General features: G+C 38.8%; 1 protein-coding gene and 1 long non-coding RNA gene across 3 annotated transcripts in view; one reads left to right on the top strand and one right to left on the bottom strand.

The window, feature by feature from the left end:
- Positions 1–7,583: 7,583 nt before the first annotated feature.
- RALYL (RALY RNA binding protein like) overlaps positions 7,584–24,322 on the top strand; it is a 381,818-nt gene continuing 365,079 nt past the window's right edge. For both annotated transcript variants that reach the window (XM_066179458.1, XM_066179450.1), the window contains exon 1: positions 7,584–7,704. The gene's annotated coding sequence lies outside the window, so the exon portion shown is untranslated. The remainder of the gene's footprint in view (positions 7,705–24,322) is intronic.
- On the bottom strand, positions 7,917–23,551 carry LOC136287090 (uncharacterized). Its single transcript, XR_010720063.1, has 3 exons — positions 23,460–23,551; positions 13,304–13,481; positions 7,917–7,926 (listed from the first exon to the last, which is right to left on the bottom strand). It is a non-coding gene; the product is annotated as an uncharacterized lncRNA (long non-coding RNA).

Raw genomic sequence — 24,322 nt, 5'->3', positions numbered from 1 at the left:
TGCATTGTTAATGCTCTTGAGCAGCATGAGATTGACTCTCAGAAGAGCTAGGAACTTACAAGAAAATTTTGTGATCACTTGGAGTTTCTGAAGATCAGACTATACCAGGTTTGTACATAAACAATGTTTTAATGGAAAATTTGTTATTTGTTTTCTATTTTCTAAAAAAAATTTACTGGAACATACACTGAAAATTTGCAGACTTCATTCCTTTGAGGGAGATGGTGTTTGGGCACTAGTTGCCAAGCAGAATATAGATTGAATTGAGTATCAGTGGTCTTTGCAGCAATTACCCATCTAAAGAAGCTATCAATTTGAAGAATCTTGGTTTTTTGCAAGATTTATTAATGCTCAAACTGCTGCTTCAACCTCAAAGAGAATAATAAGATTTATTTGGATAAATAAATAATAAGATAAATAATTATCCTGTAATGGAAGCAATTTGCGATACAAACCAGAAGGAGGATCATTCCCAAGAACAGTTTTCCAGGCTTTCTCCCTGTTTGCTAGAGGGAAGGGAGTGTGCTGCCTCAGTCATTTACAAGATGCAAGGTGCTCAGAGAGCTGCACCAGTGCAGTGATTTAGCTGTTTGAGAGAACCAAACAGAAAACCTCAACAGTCTTAGTGCAGTTGCACTAAGAAAGGTGGAAAAAGGGAAATCTGTCTAGATGGTCTCATAAGGTGATTTCCCTCAAAGGAGAGCAATGGGATGCTGTCCTAGAATATAAAACTTAACAAGTAGGAGGTGGAGAAAATAAATTGTGATTGTGAAAAAGAGATTGTGTAAGGATGAAAATAAGAGAAGATAAAGTAATAAATGCTATTCAGAATGCCAGTATATTTTTTTTTCAAAATGACTGGCCTCAAGTTACCTGATGTAATTATAGAGTAAGTCTTCTCTTGTCTAGAAATTCTCTGCGTTTATGAAGGGCAGATGGGATGGCACAGGTTAGAGTCAGACACATTCTATTACAAATTTTCTTTCTATTAAAAAAAAAGAAAAAGTTAAAATGTGTAAAATTTTATTTTGAAGGAACTTTATTTACCTGTATTTTGCCTAGAGCTTGACACTGAATCCTTAACACTCTTACATAATGTTTCCAATCCTCTCCAGGACAACATATGAATAAAACAATATACACAAAAATCCTCTAGCCTCAAGCTATACTGCTATGGACTGCAAACATGTTAGATCTCATTAACTAGCTAAAATTAGCTCTTGTTCATATCTAGAATGCCAGGTCAAAAAAAGAAATAGGATATGTGATGTGCACCTATATGCACATATGGATATATGTGCATTTCCTGAATGAAAAAATAATGTGTATAGACAGTTGAATTTCTTTTCTACAGGAAAATCCTGGATTAAAATTGTGTGTGCAACATTACTTCACCTCTTAGTGAGCAACCATTACGATAAAGCCCAGATGTATAGTCATACACTTATTTCTTCTATCCTTGCCCTATGCTACACACACAAACGGTACTCAGAATGCAAAACAATATCTTGTAGTAAAGAAGGACATTGTTTGTAGCTCATGTCTCATTCACATCTCTGAAAACTGAAGCAGCTGAAGGCAAGAAGACCAAGAATTGTAGGTAAGTTTAGGGAGATGAACACTTGAGTGGTAAACTGAGTTCTGACTCACACAAAAGTACATTACGGTTGCTGAATCACTTAAACTAAACTTTAAAAGATCAATACACGTTTCTTCATTTTACATGCCCAGTTTTAGCACACGGGGTCTGATTCATAGAAGACAAAACTCCTCTCTCCCGTTTCTTCTACCAAAGACAGGTTTCTCAGTGTATATTAACTTTTAAAAATGTCTCCAACTCCATTTCTCAAATTGCCAGAAATTCATGATGTTATTTTTTTCTCTCACTTTTCAGTCTTCTGTACCACGTATTCTTTTCTTCTTGAGTCACTGCTTGTTCAGGCAAGGGCACGTTTTCCAGTGTTGTGTCTGATTAATCCTATAAATATGAACTCAGCATTCAGTGCCATCATGTTCAACCATAAGTGCCAGACATCAGCCATTATTTAATTCTGGCCAATAAAAAACAATTAAAACAAACAAACAAACATACCCACAATTTAAAAGTAAAAAACAACAACAACAAAACAAAACAAAATAAAAACAATAACACAACCCCCAAAAAGTATGTTTTGAATTATCTTTCAGTGGAAAGACTGAAAGATTGTCATATAGACAATGAATGAACAAGGACAAATGGTGCAAACCAGTGATTTTGGTCATAAGCTGCCTTACCTTGTACTGTTTCCAGACTTACTTACTGCAAAGCTCACAAATAAAAACATGCTCATTATAAGTTTTTACTCTTAAAAACAAACAAACAACACCACACTAAAAGAGCAAAAGGCAACCATTTTGAAATTAGGAAACATGTTTAGGGACATGAGATTCTCCATGATTTTTAGCCAGATACCACTTTTCATTTATATATATATAATAGGATGTGAAAATAGCAGCTTAAAGACACAGAGCTTGTTTGCTCTGTCCTCAGATCAGGATTTTTTCAAAAAGCACAGTGTACACGGGCTGAAAGATTGAACTTTACACAGAACAAAGCATTCAGTAGCTAAAAACTCCTCCCTCTCGAAAAGCTCTCTCATCTGACAAAACCAGGTAAAAAGGGCTCCTTGCAAGAGTTCCCCATTTTTCATTCCACGTCCCTACATAGCGGGTGTATCATTCACGTACTTTATCTGCTCTCCTTTAAACAGAGATGCCTTGCTATTATTCCTTCTGTCATTTATTACTGAACTTTTTAACCCTCATTCTGCTCAGACACTTGGAAATTTCAGATGAAAAGGTGGTAAAGGAATTGAGTTACCTCCACTGTATAGATAAATACAGTGTTTTAAAAGAACTGTAAGAGAGGCAGAAGGAGAACAAGTGCAGATTTTTTTGTTAAAATTAACAATATATCTGTAGAAAAAAAGCAATGAAAACAGTGATAGCATGCAGCGAAAAACAAATGATTCTTTCTAAAGTAACATCTCATATTTATCACATGAAGTGTACTTTAAAAATGTGAAGTAATTTAACTTGCTATTGTCTAAAGTATAGCAATTTAATCAAAATAAAGTCAACACATAAATGGATTTAAACAATGATAGTTAAATCTTTAGTAATTTGAAAGTTCGAGAAATGCAGTTTTCTTTCTTTAACAGTTGAAAAATGTTAAGTTAGTTGGCTAACTTCAAGTAATTCTTTCATTTAGCAGTTATTGCCGGTCAACTCATTTTCCCTTTAGTGTTTTCATGTTAGACATAAAACAACATGTACAAACAAACAAACAAAGCCACCCACCACAACCTTATAAACTTATAATTATACTGAATGGCCTCAAAGGGATTACATACAAATTAGCCATTAAATCAGGCTCAGGCAGCTGGATCTTCAAAAGAGGGGAACTAATTATTTTATCATTTTTATTATTACTATTGCTATTTTTGCATCTGGTATTGTTTCAGCTGACTTCTGCCAGTGCAATAAGAGATACCAATAGCTGTTTGCACCTGTTTGCAACTGCAGCTTAGGCTTTCAGGCTGCTGAGTCATAGTGATGGATCTTTGCAAAGCCAGTACTTTAGTGCTGGACTCCAACTATTTGCTTACTACCTGCAAAGAGAAGCTTCTTTGTTTTAGGAAACTGTAAGTGCACTGAAAATGATATTAAAAAAAACCCCAATAACTGTATGTTTCTCCAATACCATCTCCAGTAGAAATGGAAGAAAATTGTCTAAGCAATGTGCATGTATAGCATCGGCACTATGCTGAGAGCACAGAAGTTTAATGCAATCAAGAAAAAGAGATTATAAGAAATTAGGTAATCTCAGAATATATTTATTTCTGCTCCTTTGGGGAGCTGGAAGGGGAGAAGGGAGTGGTACTGCAAAGGTTCAGGAAGGAGACATAAAATATTGAGATTGTATGGTATGACTAAAGACCCGCAAGCCCAGGATAAGTCACAGAGCACTGGCTGCACAGTACAATTTTTTGGGAACCTTAGGAAGCAATTCTTCTGGTAGCTAAGCAGAAATTTAGAGATGCTGGTTCGTACACTTTTTGCCCAGAATTCTTTGCTACTTTTGAGGATAACTCTTAATCATATTGCAGTAGAACTCAGTTGCTGTTCTGCAGAAGAAAAAGTGTAAAAAATGCCAGCAGACACCTTATTTGCATGCATTGGGTTGCTCTCAAAATTATCTAAGTGATCCTACTTTTCCTTCTTTTTGAACTGCATTCTTTTACTGTATACATTGTTGAGCCCTGTTCATAACCAAGCAATGTGATGAACTTCCCCGCATTTTAGTCTAGCATCGAGTGTTCTACTGCTCTTGGAGGTAACTTCCAGCAGAAGTGGCCAGAAAGTAGAAAGCAGACACTGATGAATAAACGTGTCCTGGGATTCTGTGAAAACAGCATTATTCCAAGCTCTTTCTTGCTTGTTACCTATTCCAAATATGTACTCTTGCCAAACCTCTTGCACCTCTTACCCTCTAGTGCTTACTTCATCTTAATGGATTTTAAGGGAAAAAGTGACAGAAGCATACTTTGGTGATTTCATAGGTAAAGCTAATAAGGTTAAGATCTTATGAACCAGTTAATTTCCACAATATTTACAATTCTAGCTATGTGAGGAAGTAATTTACTTATATTTTCTGATCCCCTCTGAATTGTTCTACACTTGGTCTGGAAGCTGCCCCTAAGCCCTCCACCTTTCAATGCTTACATCCAAATTTGCCAAGTGTATCGTAATGACTTTTTAATTCACTTACAGAATAATGAGTCAGTGCATACTCATTGAGAAGAAGAACATACATATTTGCAAGTTTACCTTATTCCTAGTTCTTGGAATCTACTGAACAAATACTACATAAAATATATTGTCTGAAATGCGCTTCCTGATCCTCTATATGTGTCAACAAATAATTTGCAAGTCAGATCTTTTGTACAACTTTTGATTATTGTAACACCATCCTTTAACTTTTGTTGTTGTTATTTCAAGAAGACATATATGCTCAAAAGTTCATAAACAGTAATGGAAATTGAAAAGCAACAACAAAATAGGATTTTTATTTAGGCCTTGATTCTACAATTATGTTTTTATGTTGAATACAATTTTAAAAAGCCTTAGTCATTCAACTGTATTTATACATGCAGTACCTAGAGCTACACAAAATTGAACTGCACCATCCAAGGAAATACACCTCCCACACCTGAAATGCCAAAACATGATAGGTTGTGATACTGTCATGACAATGTGATTGAGTTTATTGTCATATGTACATGCAACTTAGTACAGTTAAGTTGATTAGTTTTCACACTAAAAGTTTCTTGTATTTTTTTTAATCTTTAAGGACTTCCTTTAGTTTGCTTTTTTTGTTTGTTTAAAACCTTCTCAGATGTACAGCTCTACTCCTGAGAGCCAAACACAGCAGGGGGAGAAAATTATGAAATGATAAAACAAGCCCAAAATAAAAAGCAGGCAATAAAACATAATTGGTTATATATATTTCTAAACTTTGGCCAGTGTTCTTTTTATAATTCATAAAAGAAGTTGAGAGCAAAGAAGAAAGGGAGCATTTTCTTTCATTTTCTGGAAACACTGAGGAAGAAATACAGGAAAGAAAGAAAGAAAGAAATGGTCAGGGCAAGGGAAAAAATCTTTGTGTGAGGATGCGAAGAAGGCAGGCTGGTGCCCTCACCAGTCTTTCATATGGCAGGGCATCCTCTGACTGGTCAGAGTGATTTTTGTAGAGTAATAACCTGATTGTATCTCCTGCCTCCTGACCTGGATGAAAAGAGACGGGTTCTACAAAAAAAAAAAAAAAAAAAGTGCATAAAGACGACAGGAGGAGGAGGGAGTAAGGTAGTATCGAAAAATACTGGCTGCACTGCTCCATCACAGTGCCTTGTTTACAGATGCACACTTCTATTCCTCTCTTAATTTATCTCTTGTGACTCCTTCTTCTGCTGATGAAGCAGTAAATAAGTTTGTGGGTGATTGTTAGCTGTGAACACTTTGGGGGCCAGTGAAGTGAGGACACAGCCGAGGCAGTCGGTTGTGGCCTGGCAATGCTGAGCAGGTTTTGCTTCAGCTGGAGCCGGAACAAAGCTGCTCTCAGCCCCAGCCACCGCTCCCTGCGACTGCTGCGTTTGTTAATAAGGAGACAAGCGAGGAGAGCTAAAAAGGGAAAAGCAAGCGTCTTGAGGGAACTCTCAGCTACAGTAGCACACAGTCTCCTCTAGTGTATTTTTTGTATGTTAAAGGAAAAGGGAGAGAGAGCTGCCACCCGGCCAGCCACGGAGTTGCTTCAGGGCCGCACCTGAGTGCGGAGGGGCTCGACCGCTGCGGGCAGCTGCGGGCTGTAGAGCCTCGGGAGACTGCACACCCCGGGGTCACCCCGGCCGGAGCCCGCTGCTCTGCGCCACGCTGCCTGCACCTGCGGGCTGCTCTCGGGAGCGGCCCCAGGGGGAATGGCCCCCTCCGAAAACACTTAATTCCCGCCTCGGCCAGTAACTTTGTGATGGGAAGCATCAGCCCAGCCGTTGGAAGGGCGGGAGGAGGGGGACGCCGTGCAGCTGGGCAGAGGCCGGAAACAGAAGCAGTAAGGGATGGGACCCGTGGTACCTGTCCTCTCCCCCGCTGCACATGTGAACCGCTCTCCGGAGGAAGCCGGAGCAGCGCTGCTCAGACATGACCGGGCGCACAGTGACTGCAACCCCGGCGCTCGGCACAGAAGCACCCCGAGCTCCGGGCTCACCGGAGCAGGAGTGGGACAGGGGAACCCCCCGTTGCACCGGGAGCAGCGGTGCCCTGGAGCTGGCGTGACAACAGGGGATGTCCCTGCGTGCCTTGTCTGCCTGCCGGGGCACTCCGCGCACCCACTCTGAGCCGAAGCTGCGGAAGGGGCACTCCCGCACACACGGAAGACTCAGGGCTAGCATCCCGCGCAGACAGCGAGCCGGGCGGCGGACTACCCCTGCCGTGCGCGCACACGCGGTACCCCCGCGATTGGCGGGAGGGGTAACCCGGGTGCACACGCCTCGGAGCACGGCCCTGCACCGGGGCCGCCGCCGGGGGCACCTCACCCCTCACCCGGGCAAACCCCGGCGCTCCGCTCCGCTCCGCCCGCCGCCGGCCCCGCTCCCGAGGGCGAGCGGCACTACACCGGCGGGGCCGGGGCGCCGCGGCCGGAGGGCAACAGGCGGGCGGGCGGTGTCGGGCGATAACTTCGCGCAGCGCCGGCGAGCAAGTTGCGCGGCCGCGCAGGACGCGCCCGCCTCCGCACCCCGCCCGCGCGGCCGGCTGCGTGCCCGCGCTCGGCGGCATCGAGGGAGCGGAGCGGACCGTGTCTGAGCGCGGGGGCGAGCGGCACCTGCCGAGCGCAGCGGCGGCCGCGGTGCGGTGCGGAGCGCTGGGCGGCGGCGGAAGCCGGGCGGCTGCGGCGGGCGCGGAGCGGAGCGGGCTAGGCTCGGGCTGGGTCCGCGCCCGGCGCCGCCGCTGCGCCCTCCCGGCTGCGAGTCCGCCCGGCTCCGGATCACGTGGCGGTTGCCGGAGGCAGAGACTAGAGACGAGAGAAAAAAAAAGCGCCTCATTCCTTCTTCCACCGCCATACTGTATTTTATAGTAACTCTCATTTTTATTCCTCCCTTTTACTCCCGCTCGGTGAGTACCTTTCCGCTGAAATTCTTGTCCTCCTTTTTTTGTCCTGTTTTTTTTTTTTCTTACTTTTGGTTTTTTTTTGTTTTCTTTTTTTTTTCTTTTTTTTTTTTCTTCCTCTTTGATTATTGTTTAAATGGATTTGATCTTTTGCTGATGACAAGTTTTTTTCTAGCATGCGATGGTTACTAAACTGTGAGCAAAAGGTGCTGCTGGGGCCGGGAGTCACTGGGAATGAAAAACGATAATATTAGTAACACAGACTTGCCAGTCCAGCAACAACTGATATACATTTAGTAGCTATATATCTATTTATGCAACTGGTTTTGTTGTGGCACGGAAAAGCGATGTGAAATATGATGCTTATTTTTAAGGATAAGAGAAAAGACATGTTTCTAACTCTTTTTGCAGAGGATTTTTTTCTGGTGTTTTATTTTTATTTTTGGGTGTTTTTTTAAGGGCTTTTTCTTTTTTTTTTTTTTTTCCATAAAGAGATGGGAATTGCAAATGCATTTTACAGCAGCGTTTACACAGTTTGTAATCTTGCAATACTGGTGGAAGCCACAGAGCAAGATGTTAATTTTATTTTTTTTGTTACTGTTTCTTTTTTTTTTCTTTTTTTTCTTTTTCTTTTTTTTTTCTTTTTTTTTTTTTTTTTTTAACAGTGCTACTAGCAGGGTTTTTTGTTTTTCCTCTTCTTCAGTTTTTGATGCCTGTTTATAATGTGAAACTTTTCTTGCAGCATGTTGCAGTCATCATTTTTAAATACTTTTTTTCCCTCAAAGATAACAAAGCAAAACAGAAAGCCAAAAAGATAATCCTTACTTTTGCACATTTTGCACCTTCACTTTTTATTCTTTTGCCAGCAGTGTTTTATGATGGTTATTGTTATCATGATAATGATGATGATAGATATATACATATATACAAATAAATACATTTTCAAATGATGGCAGTGGAAGGTTTTCCTGGAGAATGAAGTGCGTATTGGTTTCCTTGTCAACGGAAGATGAAGTGAACAACTGAACATCTCCCCAGTGCAGGTACTTCATCTCCTTGTAGGCGTTTCCACACTGTGTAAATTACATTGTGAGATTTTTTTTTTCCAAAGAAATCTCCTTCCACTCCTTTCTAAAGGGGTCTGTGCTATGCACATGAGGACTGGACTAAATATCTCTGCCTTGTGATTGCTTGTATGTGTGCAAAATGTTGCACTAATTGATCCTAGGTCGGTTAAAGCTGAAGAGAGGTGTTTTATGTGCTGTGTTGTATAGAGGGTAAGGCAGCTGGGGAAAAAAAAATTGCAGACATCCCTCCTCTCCTCCTTGTGTTTAAATAAACAAATAAACAACCAAAACAACCAAAAGTAAAGCCCAAACCGAAACTAGATGGATTCTTGAGATCCTCATTAGGAATACAGATGCTCGCAGGACTTTAGACAAAAACAATAGCTCCGGCCCTGTATTGTGGTGACTCGTGTGCTTGTGTGTGTCTGTTTAAATTTATCCTTTAGAAAATAGCTGTGAAACAGCAAAGGAGGCTCCCTTAAGAGAGCTGGCTCGCTGCCACATGAGGCATGTTTTGTAGCCCTAAGGGCAGAAAACCCTTATATCCAACTTCTGCTCCTCATATTAAAAAGGCGTAAACAAGGCAGCAGGTTGCCTCTTATGACTCTAATTCATTGGGATGGAGATTAATCAGAAGCTGATATCTGCTTGAAGGTGTTTCGTTTTGTTCTGATGATTTATAGTGCCACTGGCTGACAGGGAATGGGAAACTGTTACTTTCCATGATGGTTACTGAGAGTTCAGGATTGGAGGAGAAACTGTTACTTTTCACTGAGAGCACTTGAATGCTTAACAGAGGCTGCCCCTCATGTACAGACAGGATATTGGTTCTGTAAAACACAATTTGGAAAGATTTTTCCAGATGACAGGGTGGGTTGTTTTGGGGTTTGTTTTCTTTTACCTTTTTTGTGGTTTTTTCCTCCAGAAGGAAATATGGTGTAATGTTATGCTGAAGTTCAAGTGCTGAATATTCTGCACTGTTCTCTGTTGTTTACTTTATTGTGATGGGATTGCTTACTGTATTTTATATAAAGAACATTAAAGGATCTATAACTGACTATAAAGATATGCCATGTATTCAGATGTGGAAACTAAAGTAAGTTACATGGGATATATTTCTTTTGTCACTGTCATGCAAGCAAGTATAATTCATAGAATTACAAATACATCTGGAAATTTGAGGCTTCTAATGCTTATGTGTAAGTTCTTGCAATGTAACAGCTTCCTTTAAAGTAGAAAGTGTAAGAAATGTATATATAATGCAATTAGTCATGTTGAAAAATAAATACATTCATCTATCTTTGTAGAAACATAACCATTATGTATTTACACTGGATTTTTCCAGTTTAACTATAATAAAAATATTTCCCACATATTTATGCATGACTTCTGCTCTGACATGTTAAAATACTTTTGGCAGCGTAACAGGGTCAATAATTCATGTGTCTAAAAACCAGTTGAGATATTTGCATGATAGATTGTGATGACTTTTCTAAAATAGTTATGATCTGTTGGGTCATCACATTTTAAGAAGACTCAGCCTGCTTATTTTTTCATGATTTAATTTGAAAGCCGTTAAAAAACAAGAGAGATTGAAACTTTATTCTCCACCCCTCTATTCATTTCCATTCCTCCTTATGCTAAAATGAAGTGTTTTCTTTTAATTATGTGCAACTCCTAGTAAGCAAAATATTTTGATACTGCTGAAGCACTGAAATCAAGTAACTAGACTAGCAGTTTCCAGAATGATCCTTTTGTCCTTTCTTTTAATATTGCAGGTGTGTTGTCTGAGTAATTTTGTACAGATAGTTGCTGACTGAAGAGCTAATCCTGCTCACCTAGTCTTATGTTGAAGTCTGAGAAAGTGCATTCCTATAACTTTCTATTTAGCACCCAGATTTCAGCCACAAAGCACCTGTTGTCTGAGGAGCATGGTAATTAATATACATACATTTCATTTGCATCAGTGTGAGGTTGTAGGAGTTCATATATATCAAACAGCCTTGGGACCTTAAAATAGGAATAAAAGAGACAATTTTGAAAGAGAATCCTTCTACCTCTGTGCAGTATGTGGGCAGAGTAGGATTTAGGTTGGTGGAATTTGTTTTGGCTTGTTGCTTCTATAGTTATGCTATGGCTAATGTTGAAAGCGTGTTTTAAAAAGCCATAGTTACTGTCAAAGACAATTGTCATTTTGTACTTTTGAGATGAATAAAATTTTTGCCTACAAATTGCAGCTTCTTTTCTACAAGTGATGATATCATTATATTCCTTATAGAGTATGAGATATAGTCATACTGCCCTAGCTCCTTAAAGTGATGAGTGTCCAGACGGAAATGACATCTTCTATTTTTCTTTACATCTGTTTTGGTATTCAGGACAACATAGGAATTTAAGATACCTTCATAATGGGTTGCAAACTGAGATCTTTAGAAAGCAGTTTTTCTTTTCTTCCTCCATAATTATTATTATCAGTGTTTACTTGCAAATGAAAAAAAAAAAAAAAAACCAAACAAACAGGTGAACAGAAATGGAAAACTGTATAGTGTTCAGTGTGCTGACTCATGAATACATGGTTTTAGCTGCTGTAGTGGCCTGAACTAGCAAAAGAGGAATATCTTACATTTTTCAACATGGGAGATGGAGCTAGAGTGGCCTATGAAGTCATGAAGTCTGTTTGCTGTGGCACTAGGCTGGTCTTCTTATTTTGTTCAGATTCAAAAAACTCTCATTTAAATTTAGCTGGGGTATCACTCTCACTGAACCTCTTGAAGGCAGGGCAGAGCCTCACTTTCTATGGTTTTAGAAACACAATTCCTGTCCTAAATTTATTTTCAGAGAGTTTATTCTCCTTTACTTTTCGTGCCACTGCTGACCTTTAACAGTAAGGCTCCTTCTCCCTGTCGTTGCTCTTCAGAGAATAGAAGATTTTTTTAGAGAGCAATTGCAGCTCCTTTTCCCTCACAGTTTCTGAGCTTAACTGGGAGAGGTTCCCAAAAGCGTGGCTGGTTTTGGGAGGGGATGTTGAGACTAGCTCTGCCCAAAATCATGCTGCAGCAGAAACAGGGAAGCTGCATTCGAATCCTCTTCTGCCCAAACTGATCTGTTCTGGTTTCATCTGAAAATATAGCAGTCTGATTTCTGGCTCTCACATCAGCCCAAATATTTCCACCTGAAGCCACACACATTGACATGCCTTCTGGTGGAATGGGGTTTGCACCATGTGGACCTTCCCTTCACTCTGCCTAGCCAACCTGAATTTCTTGGGTTATAGTGCAACAGGCAAGAACTCTTGGGGATGATTTCTGCAACACTCTGGTTTTTACACTCTCAAGACTTCTCTACATATTGTGTTAGTATTTTGTATTCATACCAGGGGAGGGAATGTGAACAGGTTTGAGGCTATGCTGTATCACAGAATGTCTTTTATCAGGAATAAATATGAAGGTTGGCTACAGTGTTCTTTGAAATTTTTTACCTTATTAAATGAGTCTTTGCAGGTTGCTTATATCTTAGCTCTCTAGTCTTCTAAAGCATTGTTCTATGGCAGTTTGTTTCTCTTTCATAGTGTAATTTTTCCTGTTTTCTTCCTTCCCTGCATTTTGGGTTTTAAAAGATAAAAAGATAAAAAAGCTTAATAGTGTTTAAAGTGTAGGATTACAAAGACTGGTAGGTCTGCCTTCAGATGAACATTTTAACTTGCCTTGGTCTTAGAGGGTGTGGAGCTCTGTCAAATTCTGAAGCCAAATCCTGTACATTTTAAGTACTTACAGAATATCTGAACAGAAGGCTAAATTTGAGTATTTCCTGATAAAAATTATGTAATCTGTGACACTACATAGTTATCCAGTTTGTAGTTCCCTTAAACTCAGATCCAGACTGACAGAAGAAAACAAAATGCTGCTTTTCAGTGGTATGAAGATTAAAATGCTACATTTTGACCTTTGTGAAGACACCAATCTTATTTTATGATCTTTGAAAAATTACAGGAGTAAAATGGCTTGAAGATTATTGTTTTGCATATATACACATAAGAATAATTTGTACCTTTTTCCCCCTATTTTTTTTCTATTTTAAAATGATACTCTAATCCCTATAATGTACTTAATCTTTCAAAAGCATTTATACCACAGCTTTGGCAGTATTTTCTGAGAAAGCTTATGTTTGCACAATGAAGTATGATTTTTCATCTCAGTGAATCATCTGCTTACAAGCTGAAAAAAATAATCAAGTAGACCTTCAAATTAGTAAGTAAATTTCAGGTTGCTTAGTATGAATAAAATTAACATGTTTTTATCATTATGGTGTTCTGGAATTAAAATATAGCTATGTAGATGAATAAACAGACTCCTAGAGAGAGATTTTTGTCGATCTTTTTATGTGATAGAGAGTTAACAAAAATCTTAGGTTGATTATCCTTTCGGGCTTAACCAATACTTTTGTTTAGTAACTAATAGTTTAACTTTCTTGGTTTTGGATTTATACAGACCTCTGTTATCTGCTGCTACTTGACAAAAGCTACATAGCTAATAAGTTACCTCTGGTCCATCGCTGTGTTTCTTCTGGCTCCTTCCATCCTGGCTGGCCTGCCAGGATGCTGGGGCTCAACCATTATGCAGCTGCATTTCCATTTCAGGAACAGCGGTTTTTTTTGTTCTCTGATGCAGTTCCTTCATCATTATGGTAGTAAGCAGAATAATTTCTATTCTGACTGGCCTGGCAGAGGTTTGAAGAAGCAGAGGTGAATTTCTTACGAGCGATGACCAACAGTGGGTATGAATGTGGTGAGATATCAATGACACGCCCCAGACTCTTTATTTTTCCTTTGCACACTCACAAGTCTTTCTCCTAAAATATCCAAAGATCTAATTAAACTGGGTTTACACCAGTGGTCCTTCCCGGGTGGCCTTCTCCTGATGTCAGTGATTATTGCCTCTACTGATGTGCAGTCTCTGAGCAACCAAGTCAATGTGGAGCTGTGGAAACAGCTCATGCTTTCTATAGTTAATGTTATGGTCCTCTGAGAACAGCTTGCAGTCCTTTGAACAGGCGATAGCCTATAAAAGGCAGTACAAGCCATTATTATTATTATTTAAAGAACAAGAGACCATAAAGGATACAATGATAACTCTTGGACCTCGGTGATTATTGAGTAACCTGGTGAAAGTCAGGTCCCCGTCTTCCCACTGTGCCCCATACCAACAGCCTTTATTTCAGCCTGTTCAGTCACTTTGGTTGCCTTCTTCGGGGTCCTCCCTTGAGTCAGTCATGTGCTTTGTGGTGTTCCGGGCCAACAAAAAGGGGATATCTGGCACAAATCTGGCACAAAGTATTAATGAGATTCTTAATCGGACTGAAATGAGGCTAAATTTGTTCTGTAGGAAAGCATCATATCAGAACAGTTCATTCAGTAAAAAGCTCTCTGTTTCTGCTCAGTTTTGTGTAGAAGCTGAACAGGACCTATGGTCAAAGAGATATGACACATCTTGTTAAATCAGGGTAACTTTACGATTTGTAGGAGGCACTGCACATATATACCTTGCATGCAATATTTTTAGACTGACTGAAGAACTGAAGTTTCTGTCTCAAAGAATTATACTTGCATGGTGTTGACAATGTTAGTTTTCCTTTCTGTTTTGTGTTATAATGGAGTGCAAAAGCACTAAAATGTTTGCACCATCCTAGACATGTTCTTTTTTAGAACAATACAAATGAAAGTAACAAAGATACCTTTGTAAATTTTTGCACACCAGGCCTGCACTAGGCTTACTGCATGCTAATAGCTCTTCTTGTGGGTACAGGGAGTTACAGTGAAAACTCACTGACTTTTTACGATGAAACACTGTGCTTTTAGTAATTGCAGCAATGTGCTTCTGAGCTTGATCCCTAATGCAAGTTACTGTTTAAAACAGAAAAGTCATTCTATCTCGTTACAATATTTTATCAAATGATCCTTCACACCATATATATTAGGATAGAAGTAATACAAGATTTTAAAATGTGCTGTGCAAACTGTCATGTAGTGTCTATGAAACCAGCCCCCTGAAGGTATAATTAAAACAAAACTTCCTTTTTGAGTACCTTTAAAAGGGATTAATGCTACTGTTTTCTAAGTAGGACACACACAATCAGTGCTATCCATTTCTCATCTTGTATTAGCCACTGATTTCACAGGATAAAACCCAACACTTGAGGTATTGCACAGTAGGTCAGTTTTCTAATGTGCTCTCTACTGCATAAATTCACATCTATTTTGTTTTCTTTTTACCAAACTGCAGGCGGATGCAATTAAGTTTTCCTCCTGCCTATACAACTTCCAGTTAATGGGAGTTCTTTAAATGACACAGTTACAAGATTTGCTCTGGAGAGGTTACCATCTTCTACTGGACATTTTAAAATTGTAGACAATTAATGTACATTATGAATAATGAAAAGAGAAACTGCATTTATGCCACTTTTGCTTTACAGCGGTAGTTTATCAGGACACTGATGCTATTTTTATTGTTATTTTATGAGGAAAGCATGCTGGATTACAATTTGTCAGCACGTGCCCTGCTCCAGTAGGTGCTGTAGAAATAGAAAGGTGCAGAATTAGGCCCTGGTGCTTTAAAATACACATGCTGATCAAAATTTCACGTCAAAACATTTCTTTTTCCTGTAGATTTTTGATAAACTGGTTCACACAAAAGGATCTATTCATCTCACTTAACCTTGCTGTTTAAAAAATGGGGTTTTAGAACCAAGCTAGTCATCATTTTAGCCATCTAAAAGTTAGTCATTGAAGTCTAACACAGTTGCTCAAGGCTTTGTAGTCAACAGAGATAAATATTCTGTTCCCGCAGAGAATTACAGATTACATCCCAACAGAGGCATCTATGGACAGCTGAGATGAACAACCTTCCTAAAACACCTCTCTCTTTGCACTGATGAGAGAGAACCTAGATGGCCCATTTAAAATAGATTCCTAACTTTTGATGGATGAAGTTAAAGGAGATGAATCGCATGCTCCCCAACCCTTCGCTTCTTCAAATCCTAATTGTGTATTGAAATATTTGGTTAAAAAATAGTTTTGGCCCCTAGAGTCTTTATGGCTTTATGTTTTTACTTGGATTTTTTTTCAACTTCTCCAGTAATTCTTTTCACAGGGATACAAATGTGTTTCTAAATATTTTGAATCAATTCTAGGCTATGACAAAATTCCTAGGGATGTCTGATGGGGCCAGGATTTCATATATTTTTTGTGCCACTTCACCCAGTTTTCTGTCTTTTATAGTGCGATCCAACAACAATTGATCCTGCAATGAGTTCTCACAGAGTCCTATTCTAAAATCCCGGCACTTAAGCTGTGGGGTATGATCATGGACCTCATTTGAAAACCTTTGAAACAGAAGAATTATGTGGGTGTCAATGGAATCAGCTAATTGTACTGTATATATTAATCATTGTACGGTATATATGTATATAGTTGCAGTTAAAAAAATGTTAGTACATTGACAGCAGAAGATCTGAATTTGACGGTTCTAGATGTCTCTGAAGTTGGATTTTGAAACTATAAAAGGTTTTTTATTTTGTGAGCTGAGGTCATCCAGGCAATGTAAGGGAAATATTTTGCTATTGATACCATGCTGCTGCAATCTTAATGTACATGCTTATTTTAAAATACTCTATTAAAACCTGTACTTTTGAATACCAGATAGATTTTAGTTTTCCGTGTCTCGGGTAATTTTTTGGAGAAGACTGGAATTTCATAAGACTGTTAATGTCTGTAAAATCAGCTCTTCGATAAAGTTTACTTCAGTGCCTTGTTTCAGATCTGTCACAAGTCATTGTGTGTAGCAGGACACCAAGCAATAGCCGATCCGTGACTTACACAGTATGTTGTGATATCATCCTCTTTTTCCACAAATTATGAATTCTGCTATTTCATTCAATAGATATTTGGGCTTTCTGTAAGGTTTTCTACAGGTACTGAAATATATGAAAATGTTTTCACCATGGGTTTTGTCTTATTCTTGACCTAGCTGGGTGCCTGTGCAGACGTCATTAAACTGCTTACACAGGCCATGTTTTTCACTGACAGCATAGTATGAAACCAAACTAAAGCTGAATCCAAATTAGAAATGAACCATTTGTTATTATAGGAGTAAGCACAAAACTCAGCGTAGTGAGAGTTAATTGCCCAAATACCAAAGTATTACTACGATGATAAAATAAGCTGCAGCTGTAAGCTCTAACAGCTGTAATATAACAGTTTGTACAGACTCAGAAATCTTATGGACTTGTCAGAATTGAGAAGGGAAGTTAAAAAGTTGGAGTTCTCAGCACTTTGAAATAATTGCTTCAAATAAGTGCAGTAATATTCTCTGGAGACTATAAACTGTTAGTTGCAGCTACTGTGTCACGTTACACAATTCACCACCTCTTGGTCTTTTTTCTTCACACTCTATTTGTATTTTGAACCTAGGCTATGTACTGTCCCTCAAAAATGCGTTGTCTGAGCTGTGTTCACATAAAACAGATTTACAAGGATGAAACCCTTTGCTGACTTCACAAAGTCTTCGCCTCTTTTCCTGCTTTCATTTATGCACCATAACATTTCCTTTTTCACCCTTGTGTCTCCACTCAAAGTTAGGAGCACAGTGTTGTCACGGGAATATGAAGGTCTCATGACCATAGATTGTCAGAACACAGATAGGCCCAATTGAATTTCTCAGTGAGAGAAGGGCACATAAGCCAAGCACAATTTCAGTGTCTCTGGTCTCTCTCTGCCTGCTGCTCTGGATGAGTAGGTAGTCTACACATCTTGACTGAGGAACACACATTTGGAGACAGGCTTGTGAAGGGTAAGATTACAAGAAAAGTAATTGCAGTTCAGTTCAAGAAAATGAACTATTTCAGGGATGCCACATTTATTTATTCTTAATTTGATGTACGAGTTAATGTCATATATAGTGTGGTATTTCATCTCAGAAATTTAAAAATGGGTTCAGAAATTCATGGTACTTGGTCACAAATATTAATGAATGTTGTAAATACTCATCATAATCAGAATAGGACTGGCTACTTTACACTCTCAGATCTTTTAAGATCAAAGTCAACCCAGCTATAGAGACCTGTGTAACACTGATCTACACTGACAGAGGAAAGCATATTTTCGAATGTTGGGTGTTCATTTGAAATTCTGGATTTTTAAATTTTTTTTTTTTAATATTTATTTTATTTCCAACTTGTTAGACCTTCCCTGCAGCTCTGAACCTTTGTCTTGGCATCAGCACTGCTCAGAAGGATGAAAAAAAAGGAAGAAATATGAGAGGGATTGAAGAGGGGAGTGGATTAGAAAGAGGAGGAGGGGCAGAAATAAAAATAGCAGAAAAATCCCTAGTGATTCAGCTAAGGCTCCAGACAATGGGGATGTTTTCAATCCCCACTCTTCCTTACCTTCCCCTGTAGCTCAGGCTTCTCTCCCTCTCTACTTTAACTTTTATCACCACTACAGATACTTCACTAATTTCATTTTATTAAAAATTAAAGAATGAAACCACAACATCTAAAGTGTTGCAAACAAGAAAATATAACCATCTTCTCACAAAATATAACACAATTCCTTTAAGTGGTTCTTGAAGTAGGATTATTTTCATCCTAGTAGTCTTACATCTTTGACTATGAAAGAAAGAAATGGTTTCATAGTTCAAAAGCAAGACAAAGCTTAGATTTCTTGTTGCTTTTATACTCAAGTTGAACCCTTTAAATCAGTTTGCACGTGACCCTTTGTTTCAGTTTTATTCATTGGGATCCAAACCCAGACTTTCTGCTGATCTTTATTGATTTATTTTTTTACCTCCCCTTCCTTCAAAGCTTTACTTCCAGGAGTCCTTCTTAGCCTCTTAGAGAGGGTATAATTTAAAAACTATTCCTATTCTTTAATTTAGTTTGAATTATGAAGTGTATTATTCAGCTTTGTAGTTCAAATACTCACACCAGAGTAAAGAATGCTATCTGATATTTTCCTGTGCAGTGTGACCCCATGACTCAGTGGTGGCCTGGCTCTTTGCTTGGTCTCAGTGTTATGTCTTTCTTCCCAAATGGAAGGTGGGCCACTCTGAATGTGGAGGACTAAAAGGACACATCGGCTAAGCCCTCTTTTTAGTCCTTACAGGTACTTGCTTTCTCTCAGCTGTTCCTACCAGTAATCCCTTGTGTCTCACAAGGTGGCCTTGGGAGCGTTAATAGATAGGGTAGGTTCAATAACTGGTCTTCCTAAGAAAGTATTTCCTAAATCTGGAGCTTTAATTGGTCCTGTGACTTCCCTATACCAATCTGCCTGATACAAAAAAGCAGAGGTAAGCTACTGAGTCAATATAAAACAAGACCCAGTTATAAATTTGAAGACTTCTTTAAATAGAAAATATCAAAAATTCCCAAGTGCTTTTTAGATACCATAATCAATTCCAGAAACTGAGTGGAGAAAGGTGTTAGATTTCAAAATATTCTGGATGGAACAGTATTTATTACAGATGCTGGTGGAACAGGTCCAGAGCAGAACAATTAGATCCAAAAGGCTGAAATAAACTTTATATCCTAAAAAGACTTTTATAAAAAAAAATTACCTACGATAGGTCAAATGCAAACATGCTATTTAATAAATAAATAAATAAATAAATAAATTGCATAAACCTGCAAGAAAACAATTACTTTTTTCAGGGATTTTATGTTTAAGGATATGTTAAATTTTATTAACATTTAGGAGAACTTGATTTTAATTTTTAAATTAAAAGATGCACTACCAATTGATTCAACTGACTATTGCCTCATTACTTGACAGGAAACATTAAATTTTGTTTCTGTTGAAGTCTGCCTGATGTATTGTTTTTATGTGTTTAGAATTTGATTATTTGTGCTCAATTTACTTGAGTCACACACTTGAATAGCAAGTTTCTCATGTCAATGGGGTAAGTCAGAGCCTCTGAACTTGGTATTTCCGATCTCAGGGCAGCCTCTATGAAAAATGAGAGCCCTTTGGGGCAACTTGGTGAGATACCCAGATCCCCCAGAGAACTGTACTGAGAGCTGTGACTGTCCCACAGGACAAACAGGACTCCCTCCATGCACCAGGACATGCTTGGCAGAGACCATGTTCATCTCCCTGGTAGAACCAGGGAACTGCTTCAGCAGCTTTGTTTCCTGGGATTTTTTAAAGTGAAAGGGTTTGTAGAAGACTTTGCTGGGCCTTCAGAAACTTACAGTGTGAGGTGCAGCTTATTTGTTTAAAGGCAGGTAACTCTGGTGCAGGCAATTTGCACACCCCTTGGAGATTCAGGCCATGTTTTTCAGCCTTAAGTGTTATTTAAGGTCAGTTAAGAGAAGCCTACCTTAACTTTTGGTAACTTCACCGACAGTACCAGAGAAGTCATGCAATTTGAAACTTGTTCTCAACTGCTGTTGAAATGTGATGTAATGTATCCCATGCTTCAGAATTTAGAATAATTTGCAAAAGGGAGAAAGCTGACTTTCTTGCTCCTTTGAGTAGATATTCTGAAAACACTGGTGCTGGTGAACTCTGTAGGACTGCCAACACAAGCAAGATGAGGGAGCTGTGCATACAGATCTGAGGCAAATGTTTTGCAAAACACAGGCGAACTGATGATGTCTTTCTGACTCAGATCTTTTGCCTATTCTCAGTCCTACCATTCTATCATATCTGCCACAAATATTAGATATTTTAACTTTGTAGTTTGCTTTGCAAGACTTATCTTCTTCAGTGTGCAACAAAATAATTTCATATTGCAATTACCATTTCACTTCAAAATGTAACTACTGTATAATCCATAATCATCAATTTCTTTTATGACTAGCTCTTTACTATTATATTTTACAGCCTTTCAGTGCATCAGTAAAGTATCTTTATAGAAGTACAGTAATAGAGTTGGCACCTTTGATTCTAGGAACTTCCTCATGAAAACTTCAAAAGCTTTGATCCTTTCCTGAAAGGGTAATGCCACTTACATATGTTTATTCATGGAGTGACTAGGTTGGAAGAGACCTTCAAGGCTGAGTCCAACGCATTCTCTAACACCTCAATTAACCATAGCACCAAGTGCCATATCCAGTCTTTTTTTAAGCACATCCAGGAATGGTGACTCCACCACCTCCCCGGGCAGACCATTCCAGTACTTTATCACCCTTTCTGTAAAAAACTTTTTCCTAATATCCAACCTGTATTTCCTTTGGCACAGCTTTAGACTGTGTCCTCTCCTTCTGTCAGTTGCTACCTGGAGAAAGAGATCAACCCCCACCTGGCTACAGCCACCTTTCAGGAGGTGGTATAGAGTGATAAGGTCACTTCTGAGTCTCCTTCAGGCTAAACAACCCCAGCTCCCTCAGTCGTTCCTCAAAGGGTTTGTGTTCCAAGCCCCTCTCCAGCCTCGTTGCCTCCTTTGGGCACGCTCAAGCATCTCAACGTCCTCCCTAAACTGAGGGGCCCAGGCCTGGACACAGCACTCGAGGTGTGGCCTCACCAGTGCCAAGCACAGGGGAAGAATGACCTCCTTGCTCCTGCTGGTCACGTCATTCCTGATCCAGGCCAGGATGCCGTTGGCCTTCTTGGCCACCTGGGCACACTGCTGGCTCATGTTCAGCTGCTGTCACCAGTACCCCCAGGTCCCTTTCTGCCTGAGCACTGTCCAGCCACACAGTCCCCAGCCTATAACATTGCAGGGGGTTATTGTGGCCAAAATGCAGGACTTGGCACTTGGACTTATTAAACTTAGAAACTGTTTCTTTAAAATTAAATATTTTGTGACCTCTGGAAAGTAATACAAAATGTATTGGTTACTTCATGTAACATGCATGTCTTGGAATAAGTTGCTTAATTCTCTTCACACTAGACTTCACCACTGAAATTCAAAGAGAGATTTCCAAATTATGATACTTGCCTCTCAACTGCTGCTCACACAGAGCAACAAGCAGTTCTGTCAGCTTTTGAAAACTGAGAAAATCATGAAAATTTTGAAAGTCAAGAGGATCTTGGCCATTTCTAGTAAATACAGAGTTAAAGGCCTCAGTTCAGCACCTATGTGAATGTTTTATTGTATGTGGAATGTAGATAACTGCACGTGATGGCTTAGTCATCTATGTCTATATGTTAATTAGTGTATATATTGGCAATCTCTGTTCAGCCTGGAAAACAGAAGTGAAGTGAAAACAAGGCTGAATGATGGTTGCCATCATCATCAAGAAGATATTTCACATACAAAAGATACTTTAAGTAAATATACTGAGGACAAGGCATACCAGGTACTCTGAACATACAATGTGTAGCTTTCTATGGGTGACTTGTAGCAACTTAGAGAAACTGGGAGTCAGGTGTTGCTCTCGCTGGCAGTTGTGCAACGCTTTGGATATTAGTCCACTTGGGTTGTGGCATGAGAGAGTTTTTTATCTGAGGACATAATTTCTTATACATGAGATAATGTGCACAATAATTTCTCATGAAAGTATCTTTCTTTTTTCCCGTGTATTTTGAGTCATACAGCACATACCATGATCTGTAGAAGGTGCTGCTGTGTAGCTATATCCATGGATAGTCCTCATCTTTTGATTAAGCCTGTAACAACTTTGTTATTGAATTCATTGGAAGCAAGATCAGCCTTCTTTCTTCTTTCAATACAGTAAGGATACAGTAGGATTTGTTTCTTAAATGTGAAGCAGAGTATTAGTGCAATAGAGTAGACATTCTGGTAACTGTTAAATCGGGTTTTGATGACATTAGAAAAACTGGATTTAATGTAAAAAGTTCAATGCTGTTTTTCCTATGAAATTAGTTGGTATATAGTTTTTCTGGTACACTAAAATTGAAAAAGAGCTGATATTGTGTTTCAAAAGAAAGTAGCTCATTCTGTTTCTGCTGGTAGTAAAGAATAAGAAAAGATTGTTTTCAGAAGAAGCTAGTTGATAGTACAATACATAGAATACTAGAAAAAGAATGCAAGAATAAATTTTTATAGTTATTTTTATAGTTAATTTTATAGTTTATCAATATTAATAAGGTGATGCAGGAATTGATGCCTTGTGTAATTAGACAGATATCAGGACAGATCACATTGTCATGTCAATCTATTAATCATCATATCAACTAACCGCAACCTGATATTCTGTAGAAAGACAAAACTCTAATATATACTGTAGAAAATATGCTTAAAGCAGGAATGCATTTTTAAAAATGAAAATAAAAAAATGCAATATATTTGCAAGAAGGTGAAGTAGGAATACATTAGATCAGTATTGCAGCTCATATCAAACTCCTGAAATACTTTCAAATGATAGGAGCTTATGAGTTCCTAAATTCTGACATTTCCTAACTTTATATTCCTTGACTTTGCCAACTTACTTATCTTTTTCCAATACAGTGTTTTTTGTATATGTATGTGTACAGTCTATATTTACTCTGTTGAGGAAGATTACATGTCTAGACAAACATATTTGAAGTTTCATTATGAAATATGCAATAATGGTAGCATAAAAATACAACTATTTATGAAAATTGCTTTTGGAGCGTTGCCTTGTAACTTCTTATTGAAGCTATAAATTTGAACAATATTTTCTATTTTCTCCAATGCATGAGGAAGTATCAGAATAAGATTTTAAATTAGAAGCATGCTTTAATGAACAAAACACACCACTCAAGCTTGGTTGTACCTGTATCGAAGCAGAAGGTCTGGAAGGAAGTCCTCTGGTTTTTGTGACATTCAGCTTCCCATATGTGTTCACGTTTCATTTAGAACGGTAACTTTTCTATAAGGACTTATTATATTAGGGAAATTTCATCCAAGATTTTTAAAACCTTACAAATGCTTATCATTAAAGTAATGATAGAAAGAAAAACTTTATTGGTTTGTGTAGCCAAAGTGCAGAGGACTCCAGCAATGGAAGTGAGATTAACAGCTTATTAAAACCATAGAGGATGAGCTCCAACCTCAAATCCACATGATTTATTGTCTTGGTTTAGATAGACAGGTACCTGCCAGGGAGGGTTGGAGTCTCCCTTAAAATATAAGCCCCTCCCCCCATTTTTCCCAAATTATCATAAATTTGCAATTAAAAGGCTGTCAGGCAAAGATTTTGGGAATAGATATAGCAGTTCTTTACTAGGGATATAAAAATACAGATGTTGTAGTACAGAAGAATAAGCAAACAAATAAACAAACAAGAAATCCTAGAAAACCCTGAGAGAGTCAGAAATACAACCTGACACCCTGTTGGTCAGAGTGTTGAAAGCAGTCCAAAGTAAGCCCTCCTGGAGTGGCAGATGTGGTTCTGTTGGAGTAGAGATGGTCCCGTTGAAGAAAAAGGGTCCAGTAATGGTGAGATGGGTCCCATCTTCCTCCAGGGATCCGGTGGAAAAAAACTGGATACTTAGTGGGACTGTGGCTGCTTTTTATGTAGGTTAAGATGGTTTGGCTCCTCCTCCCTGTGTGGAGCAGCTTACAATAGTACAGTGTAATGTGTAATGTCATTGATGAGCTCTTAATGGTCCATTAGCAGAAGACATTCCCATGGGG

Source organism: Chamaea fasciata, unplaced genomic scaffold (genome assembly GCF_029207755.1).
Source record: "Chamaea fasciata isolate MVZ Bird 193981 ecotype frontalis unplaced genomic scaffold, bChaFas1.0.hap1 SCAF_1, whole genome shotgun sequence".
Lineage (NCBI taxonomy): Eukaryota > Metazoa > Chordata > Aves > Passeriformes > Sylviidae > Chamaea > Chamaea fasciata.
The sequence above is the reverse complement of the archived record's forward strand: the minus strand, read 5'-3'. Positions and strand labels throughout refer to the sequence as shown.